The sequence below is a fragment of the Chrysemys picta genome, chromosome 11 (assembly GCF_011386835.1).
Source record: "Chrysemys picta bellii isolate R12L10 chromosome 11, ASM1138683v2, whole genome shotgun sequence".
NCBI classification, from domain to species: Eukaryota; Metazoa; Chordata; order Testudines; family Emydidae; genus Chrysemys; species Chrysemys picta.
Window position 1 is genome coordinate 58,280,959 of NC_088801.1, and position 9,460 is coordinate 58,290,418.

At 45.1% G+C, this 9,460-nt stretch overlaps 1 protein-coding gene across 1 annotated transcript in view; it reads right to left on the reverse strand.

The window, feature by feature from the left end:
• The window catches only part of LOC135974151 (serine/arginine repetitive matrix protein 2-like), a 994,828-nt gene that overhangs the window by 634,780 nt on the left and 350,588 nt on the right, over positions 1–9,460 (reverse strand). The gene's annotated exons all lie outside the window — the stretch shown is intronic.

A 9,460-nucleotide genomic window follows, 5' to 3' on the forward strand; every position in this document is an offset into this window, starting at 1 on the left:
TGAGGCTGCCTGCCTGCCTTCCTGGATACTGATGGTCCCCTAAAGATTCATCAGGGAAGGGTGACCTAGTGAGGGACACTGTGGTTTAAGATGTTTTTTGTTTTGTAAAAGAGCAAATGTGTTAGACTCTGTGCTAAGCATGTGTGAATTCCTTCCCAACTGTTATATGCCCCTGAGAGAGTTCAACTGTAACCCATACATTTAGAGGAGCTCTAGGGGAGGGGACGTTTTAAGTACAAGAGAATCTGACCAGCCACCACGAGTTGCTGTAGAGCAGATTCCGGCTCTCAGGATAGAGTGCTAGACAGCAGATCTATGCCCTAGTAGCATGCCCAAGGATTCTAAGTCCGGGGGAATGGCTGGACTCCATTCAGGCTCCAGCCGATTGAGGCTGGATGCTCAGATTCCCCTTACAGCAGTCCAGTGGGTGGCTGGAAGAGGGCATCTGGCTGGATCTGTGACCTGTATTTTAGAAACCTCTTTGGAGTGTTGTAGGGTAACTGTATACCTCTTTCCCTGTCTAAAACTAGCTTGTCCTTGTTACCAAGTCCCGGTAAACCCAGATCATCTGACATTTGGAAGCGTCTCCCCCATCTGAAACTCTGGTTTTTTCAAATTTCAGCTATGTCACTTGTGCCATTTGGATTGTCTTATTTGTATAAGGCTTGGAATGAGAGGAAAAATTGGTATTTAAACCATTTTTCACAAACTAGACATTTTCTAAAATTGATTTTTGTATGAGTTATAAGATTGATTCTAAAGCCAACTCCTTGTGATCTTATCAGGGCTAGAAAGAAATGCTTCATAGCAATGTTTTGCAGTTCTTCCCATCAGCAGAACACTTTTTAAGAGAGCGCTGTCTTCCAGACTGCTTCTCCTCAGAAACCCCTATTGCTTGGTTTTCAAAATGTTTCTTTTCTGCTTCCTGACCCCCCTCCCCCCCACAAGTACTCCACAGACATAAGCAAATTGGTTCTTAGGTTTGTACCAAGAGAAAGGTCTACGTTGCAGCTGGCCACTAATATATAACAGCATTTTTTTCTTGCCTCTGATGTGTCATGAAGTGATAACCATAGTATAGGACTGACTACAGCAAGTGTAATTTTTATTCTCTGTTTATACCCGATTCATATTCTTTGGCACAGCAGAGAGATTGTAAAGTAAGATTTGGTATCTTAGAACTAGTTCCTGCAGCCACTGGGAGATGAGGCTAGCGGTGTGAGATACGTGTTTGTTATTCCATGTCTATTGAATTAAGATGTATTCCCTGGTTATGCCCATATATGTGGTATAAATAAATATATGTATTGAGTCTGTACACTTAACTTACTTTTTTCCATTTCCCTCATCAGCCTTTCCCTGTGAAAAACATTTTTTCTACCTTACAGACCAAAAAGGGGAGGGTGAAAGCAAGAGCGTAGGCAACAAAATGTAGGGGGGAAACTGCAGAAAGAAAAATATAAAGAATAGTGCAAACAGCAGGAGAAAGTGAGGGGAAGAGAGAATCCTACGGCCATCCTTAGGCATATGCGGCTGTGTAGGGCACCCGAAAATTTGAGGCACCATTCCCCTCGCTGGCCACGGCTGGAATCCTCTTTTCTTGGGCCCCTCCCCTATGCTGGGCCAGCGGGCTTCTCCCCGACCTCAACCCCGCCCCCTCCCTCCCTCACACCTCCAACTCTGCCGCCCCAGCCCTGGGGAGCCCAGAGCAGCACTGATGGTACGGCAGCCCGCCAGCCCAGCCCAGCCCACTGCCGCCTGGAGTGGAGTCCCTCCCTGGACCCTGCCTGCCTGCGCCGCTTGGGGGCTGGGCCAGGGCCAGGACCAGAACCAGGACAGGAAGAGCGAAACTTCCACTAGAGTCACCGGGGGGGGGGGGGGGGGGAGAGAAGAGGAAGCCGGGCCGAGTGGGGGAGCTCAAAGTGACAGTGCACTCACTGTCTCAAACTTCCCTCACACACACAGACTCTGCCTCTCTCGAGTCACAGTCCCCCAATACAGATTGTGTCTGTCTGTCTGTCTCTCTCTCTCTCTCTCACACACACACACTTGTTATTACTGCTTGATAATTCCTGTCAAAATGCTCGTGGTGAGCCAGGAGTGGCAGGAGGGCCATGGGCTCTGGCAAGATGCAGCCCCCATGTGACATCGCAAAGCCTGCCTGGAGCCACTGCTGCAGCGTCTGCTGCATACGAAGCTCAGTGTGTGTGAGCAATGGGGGTGTTCTGGGGATCCCTGGGTGGGGTGGCTGTGCCCCCTCAACACCTGGGGTCAGCATTGCCAGCTGAGGACCGCCTGCAATAGAGTATAGGGGCACCCAGTGAATAATACTGCATAGGGTCCCATAAATCCTAAAGACGGCCCTTACAGGAGGGAGACTAAAGGGGAGAGATGTCAAGAAGAAATGTGGTGAGGTAGTAGATGAGGGAGAAAAGTTAAAAAAAAAAAAAAAAGAAGAAAAGGAAGGAAATAGTGGAGGTTCTAGAATTTTTCCAAAGAGTGACATTGAACACAGCTAATACCTAGCTCTGCAGCAGAAAGATTGTCAAAATTACTTCACAGTTTTATAGAAACTCTCTCTATACTTTACAAAAATACCTATCTCAAACACCAGATTCAAGAAACTGAGAAGGTCTTTCAATCAGCTCCTTAGGCATTACAAAAAATAAATACATACAAGGCAGCACCTTTCCTTACAAATGCCTGAGCAGGATCACTTTTACAGGAAACTTTCCCAGAATGCTATTCTGATCGCTGTCCCTTTACATTTATCAGATACAAGCAGCTTCTGCAACCCTAAAGGAGCCATTTTTGTAGCTGGCTGATGTTTGCTGTATTTTCCTCTTTCACAGCTGTTCTTGTTAGGCTTTTTCTATCTTCTGTCACTGATTTGCTGATACACCTCCTAATATCAGGGCTCTTTCCAAGAATGCTTTTCTCCGGTGCTGTATTAATTAGTGGATCAGCCATGGATACCGTGTTTTTTTGGTTAACTCTGTTTTGCTGGGTATATGTTAATCTCTATATAGCCTTGTAACGTGTTGTTTCATAGGAAGTTCTAGTTGTATGTATTTTGTAAGTGGGGTTTTTATGTCTACCTTTGAATAAATTAATATTTCAAAATCAATGTCCTTCAACAACTTGATGTGTAGAAAATGAAACATTATAATAGGTAGGAGCAATTTAAATCAAGTGATTTCAATTTATTGGGGATTTTTAATCAATTTGAAAACGTGTACTATTGAAATTTTAGATCATAATTTAGTTTATTGTACATCCTAAATGCTGTTTTTTTTAAATACCACTAATGGTAGAGTATCTTGTTTGAAATTTACCAAACTGCTATAGGCCTAACTACACACACACACACAAAATTAAGGCCCTGATCTTGCAAACAATCAGCTACACACTTTTATTTACATGAGTAGTCCCATTGACATCAATGGAAGTATTCATGTGATTAAAGTTAAACAAGACTTGAAATAGATTAACCAAGTGATTAAACTTTTTTATATATACAAACGGCCAACGCTTTCAAAAACAAGAACCCAAAGTTGGGCTCCTGAACCCATATTTATGTACCCAAGGATGGGATTTTCACAGTCACCTACGCAATTTAGGATCAAAAGTCCGCTTTACTTCAGGCTGCAAACCATGATAGAAGAGCATAGCACGGTCAAAATGTAAATATAACCTGGGCTATTTGCTTATCAATGTTGTGTCTGAATAAGGATATTCATGAGGCCCTGGACTTGTCTTTTTCAGCATGGACGCATTATAAATGAGAAACTTCTTAATAGAAAAATCTCTGTAAAATCTGAAATCCTACTAACAGGAAACTAATTAAAGAAACAAGCACAAAACATTCACTTTGGCAATTCGGGTGACCAGACGTCCTGATTTTATCGGGACTGTCCCGATATTTACTTGTTTGTCCCACGTCCCGACCGATGTGCGGTCAGGACACTGGACAAACAAGCAATTTTGCCCTCCCGGAAGGGCTCTTGCCCCCCCCCCCCCCGACTCTGTCCCCTCCTCCCCCCATTGACTCCCTCCCCAAATCCACACCCTGGCCCCGCCTCTTCCCCACCCATGTGGCATTCCTCCTCCCTCCCAGGCGTGCTGCTGTAATGGCGGGGCAAGCCTGTGAGGGAGAGGGTGGTGGCCGGCTTCCAGTTCCTAGAGCTGGTGAGTACGGGCACTGGGCGAGCAAGGGGGGCTGGCAAGGGGGCTGCTCCCCCAGGAGGTAGACGGGGGGGCTCCGGACCCCACCAGCGGCAGGGGAGAGCGGCTCGGGGCCGCACGAGTGGCCATGTAAAGTTTATCGGCTTGGAGGGGACCCCGGCTGGCTCCCTGTAGGGGAGTAGCATCCCCGCCCCGCGCCAGCATGTCATGCCGGCCGCCGCAGGCCAGGTAAGGAGCCGAGTGGTCCCCTCACCCCTCGTCCTGGCTCCTCAGCTGAACCCCCCGTCACCTTCCGGGGGGAGCAGCCCCCTTGCCAGCCCCCCTTGCCCACCCGGTGCCCGTACTCACCAGCTCCAGGAACTGTAAGCTGGACACCACCCGCTCCCTCCAGGCTTGCGCCGCATTTCAGCTGCAAGCCTGGAGGGAGGAGGAATGCCGCTCAGCTGAGGAGCCAGGACGAGGGGGCAGGGGGGACTCGGCTCCTTACCTGGCCTGTGGCAGCCGGCGGGACATGCTGGCGTGGGGTGGGGACGCTACCCCCCTACAGGGCAGGGCGAGGAGCCGGCCAGGGTCCCCCCCAGCTGATAAACTTTACGTGCCCACTTGTGCGGCCCTGAGGCGCTCTCCCCCACCGCTGCTGGGGTCCGGAGCCCCGCGCATCTCGCTCCAGCGGCTCCTTCTCCGCGGGGCGGCAGGACGTGCCGCATGTGCCGGGGGGGGGGAGGGGCAGCGGCCATGGCGCGGCTGGGGTCTGCTAATTCCCCCGGCACCTGCAAAACGTTTTTTTTTCTCTCTGCCCCCCCCACCCCCCGGCGCATCCTGATATCCCCCATCCACCCCCCGCGTCCCGATATTTCCTGTCAGTGATCTGGTCACCCTATTGGCAATCCAAGACTATAAAATAGGAAGGAAGTAAAGAATTAACAACATACAAATAAAAAATCTGAATTAAATATTAAAACTTGATTTAAATAAATATATTTACATTTTAAACATTGGATTTTCTATTTTTAAAAAAGTATAAATGACTTATCCACCCGGCTATATAGTGACCCCAATTCTTTCCTCGCTTACAGGAATGCAACTTCCATCAGTTTCAGTGAACCAAATCCCTGTCTTCCCCGCATGTATAATTCCCAGTGGATTTACACCAAGGATAGGAGCCTTATGGTGTGCAGAGTGAGGGGTCGCTAGTTCAGACCTACCAGAGCTCCGGCGAGACTCTTTTCTCTGCAACGATGAGGGATACAAACTTTTTTTTTAATGGAATCTAGAAAGTCTCACAAAATTACATGATTCCAGCAGTTGGGGCTTCAAGAAAAAGATCAACTATCAGGAGGCTTATGATCAGATTGTGAGAGTTGGCAAGGCAAATGTCACCTGTATTCAATGTTTTCCTCAGGAACTGAAATTAGGGGAGGGTGTTTGAATTTAGAGGGGGGTGAGGGCCAAGGGGTGAGACCATGCAGGTGAAGGTGAGCTGTCTGGCACAATAGTAAAAACTGAAAAATGTTTCACAACCATTTTATTAGATTTAACTCGTGTTTTAAAATCATCATACAAATTAAAGTTGGCTACTCAAGCCTACTATGAAGCACTACATCAACATCCTTCTTGGTTTATTGTAATTTTTCACAACTCTGTTAATGAATTTCTCAAATGCAGTGCGTTCATCTTTGGTGGCTTCTCATGTGTCTGGTACTTCCAGTCCTTCATGATATGTTCATGATCAGGCAGAAGGCAACTTCTTTCAGAACACAAAATTCTATTCAATGAGGAAAAAGAACGCTCAACTGTAGCTGTTGTGACTCGGAGTAGCAAGAGATGTACATAAGAACAGCCATACTGGGTCAAACCAAACGTCCATCTAGACCAGTATCCTGTCTTCTGACAGTGGCCAATGCCAGGTGCTTCAGAGGGAATGAACAGAACAGGTCATCATCAAGTGATCCATCCTCTGTCACCCATTCCCAGCTTCTTGAAAATAAAGGCTAGGGACACCATCCCTGCCTATCCTGGCTAATAGCCATTGATGGTTCTTATCTAGTTCTTTTTTTAACCCTGTTATAGTCTTGACCTTCACAACATCCTCTGGCAAGGAGTTCCACAGGTTGGCTGTGTGCTGTGCAAAAAAATACTTCCTTTTGTTTGTTTTAAACCTGCTGCCTATTAATTTCATTTGGTGACCCCCAGTTCTTGTGTTATAAGAAGGAGTAAATAATACTTCCTTATTTACTTTCTCCACACCAGTCATGATTTTATAGACCTCTATCATATCTCCCCTTAGTCATCTCTTTTCCAAGCTGAAAAGCCCCAGTCTTATTACTCTCTCCTCATATGGAAGCCATTCCATACCCCTAATCATTTTTGTTGCCCTTTTATGAACCTTTTTGAATTTAATATATCTTTATTATATTCCTACTTCTTTAATCCCAGGAAACAGCACAAAGTTTGGGTCAAACCATTAGTGATGATAAAGAAGAAGTGAAAGTCAAATCTTTATTCGTTTGTCGTATGACATTCCAATCTGTGTTCAAATTCTCTATTCTGTCCTGATCACATGGCAGCCCCATTGCTGGTAGTGTTTCACTCCACTCAACAGTTGATGTTTTATAAGACTGGCATCTGTAAAAGCTATGCAGAGGTTGAGTAGAATCCAGAAGTCACTGTTGTAGATCTGTAAGAATCGAGTCTGTATACTTTTTCAACTGGCTTAACAAACACTTCTTGTCCTCTTCACTTAAGGATTCAGTATAAGAACCTTCATTAGTCAACTTCTGGAGTGAAGTCTTTGCTTCTTCCAGTATGATTGATCCAAGTGTAGCTTTTATTGCTGGACAAAGATCTACTACTGTTGTAGCAGATGCCTGGATGGCATTGTTTAATGACCCAAATGGTTTCATCAGCAGACTTACGAGAGAGAGAGAGAATGGCAATAGTCTGCACTTAACTTAGTAGCAAAAGTAGTCCACCAGCATCACTACTTAGATCCATCCCATCTCAGTATATACTTTCCAAAGCCAGTAATAACAGTTGCAGTAATTTTAAAACAACAGCTAAGGATCACTCATGAGAAAGCCCAGGGTTTTCCCATGTTGGACTAATTTGAACATCAGTCCCAGTGTATCTTCTATCTTTCCCAAGACATTCAGTCCTTTTGGACTCTTGCTGAAAAAACAGTATAACAAAGACATTAAATGTATGGCTTTTTAGTGTCTTTTGAAGATTCTGCAGCTCGTACTAGTGCAAGTTGGTATAGATAGCCTTTGCACTGTGTATAGTAGAGATTAGGATTACACTTTTCTCTGAGCAAAGTTTGTATTCCAGTGTCTTCCAGAGAAGTTTGTAGCTCCATCAAATGCACAAGCAGCCATCTGTTTGGGGTTCAACTTACAAGCATTTAACTTTCTAAGATGTGGGTTGTCACAGATGCAGCCCATGTGTCTTCTATAACCTGAACATCTAGAAATGCATCTATTGGCCAGTCTACCACTGACATGAAGATAACCACAATGACTTAATACTTGATGTCCATTTGCATTGGTGCATTCATCAGCCATGTATGCGCATTTTTTTTAATGTGGTGAGAGAGTTATTCGCTTTTTCAACGGCTGAGTCTTTCACTGTTGCACTGCATGTTTCTAACCAGTCAGTTGAGTTTCTTGCAGAAAGATAGTGAGCATTTGCTGGTCTTGTTCGGAACCAGTGTCCAACTTCAGGATTAACAAGTGATAATGGATTTAACATTGGCCTACAGTTTGTAGTGTGTGGTATCTCTTGCTTAAATATAAAGTATGATGTGACAGCCATGTTTGTTTGCATAAACGGTGTTTATGTCTCCAGCATTCTCAACAGCCTCATTAAGTACTTCTAAAATTGGATTTTACAGTGACTGGCTTCTACGGTTTTCTGCATGTTGCTGCAGTCTAGAGGCTTGGTGTTTTGCAGCTTTTTCATGTAAGTTGTCAGTATTGGCTTTGCTGATTGGTCTGGCAAACCAAGCTCCTCCAATCAATAAAGAAGTGTTATTTATTCCTTCACATAACACAAGAACTACGGGTCACCCAATTAAATTAATAGGCAGCATGTTTAAAACAAACATAAGGAAGTACTTCTTCACACAACGCACAGTCAACCTTTGGAATTTTTTGGGATATTGTGAAGGCCAAAACTATAACAGGGTTAAAAACAGAACTAGGTAAGTTCAAGGAGGATAGGTCCATCAATGGCTATTAGCCAGGATGGGCAGGGATGCAACACCATGCTCTGAATGCCCCTACACTCTGTTCACCAGAAGCTGGGAGTGGATGACAGGAGATGGATCACTTGATGATTGCCTGTTCTGTTCATTCACTTTGAAGCACCTGGCATTGGCCACACTCGGAAGACAGGATACTGGGCTAGAAGGACTATTGGTCTGACCGTTTTGCCATGTTCTTATGTAAAAATTAATTATAATATAATAAAAATGTTTAATACATAAACTCCCCAAGATAATGACCTCTCAAGATAGTGATGATGTGAGATAACAACCTTGGCAATTAATGCATTTTAAAAATCTTGGCCTACTCGGAAATGCATATTTCTATAAGTTTCCCAGTCACAAATCTAGCATTCTGGAGCAAAGTCACTAAAATATAACCCAACAAACAAATGTTCCTTTAACGTGTCCCTCCCTTCTCCCTCCACCACCCCCATTCATAGTTGTTGTCCTTTTGGTCAATGAAGAACCAGAGTTCAGAGGTGCATTCATGTGAGTTCACCTCCCACTCTGGGGGGTGGGAGGGGAGAAGGCACCTTGCTCTTTCTTTCTGCCACTCTCCCCCGGCCACTCACCCTGGCGGCTGTTGTTCGTCGTGTCACCGTTCATTCCACAGCTCCAGTGATGGCCCTGCGCAGTCACTTGTCACTGTGACCTCTGCAATTCGGTTTCTTGAGGTTCCACCAAGCTCTCAGTGGGGGAACCTCACAGCGAGTGCAGGCTGGGTAGTCTCTTCCACAGAAATACTGTCCCACAGCAAGTCTAAGCACTTAGACCTGATTATCAGTGATTTCAGCTGTAGTGGACACTTAAAAAAACAAAAAGGGGTGAAAATGGGATGAAAAGAGAAAATGTGATCATTAAACCATTGGAAGGGAAACTCAGAGCAGATATAGCATCAGAAATTACCTGTAACTTTCTTTTAAAACTGACTTTCAAGTTAACTTTGAGGTTTCGCATTAGCTCAGTGTCTGCCAGACAGCTGTTTTTCTCTCTGTTTATGGATACATATGC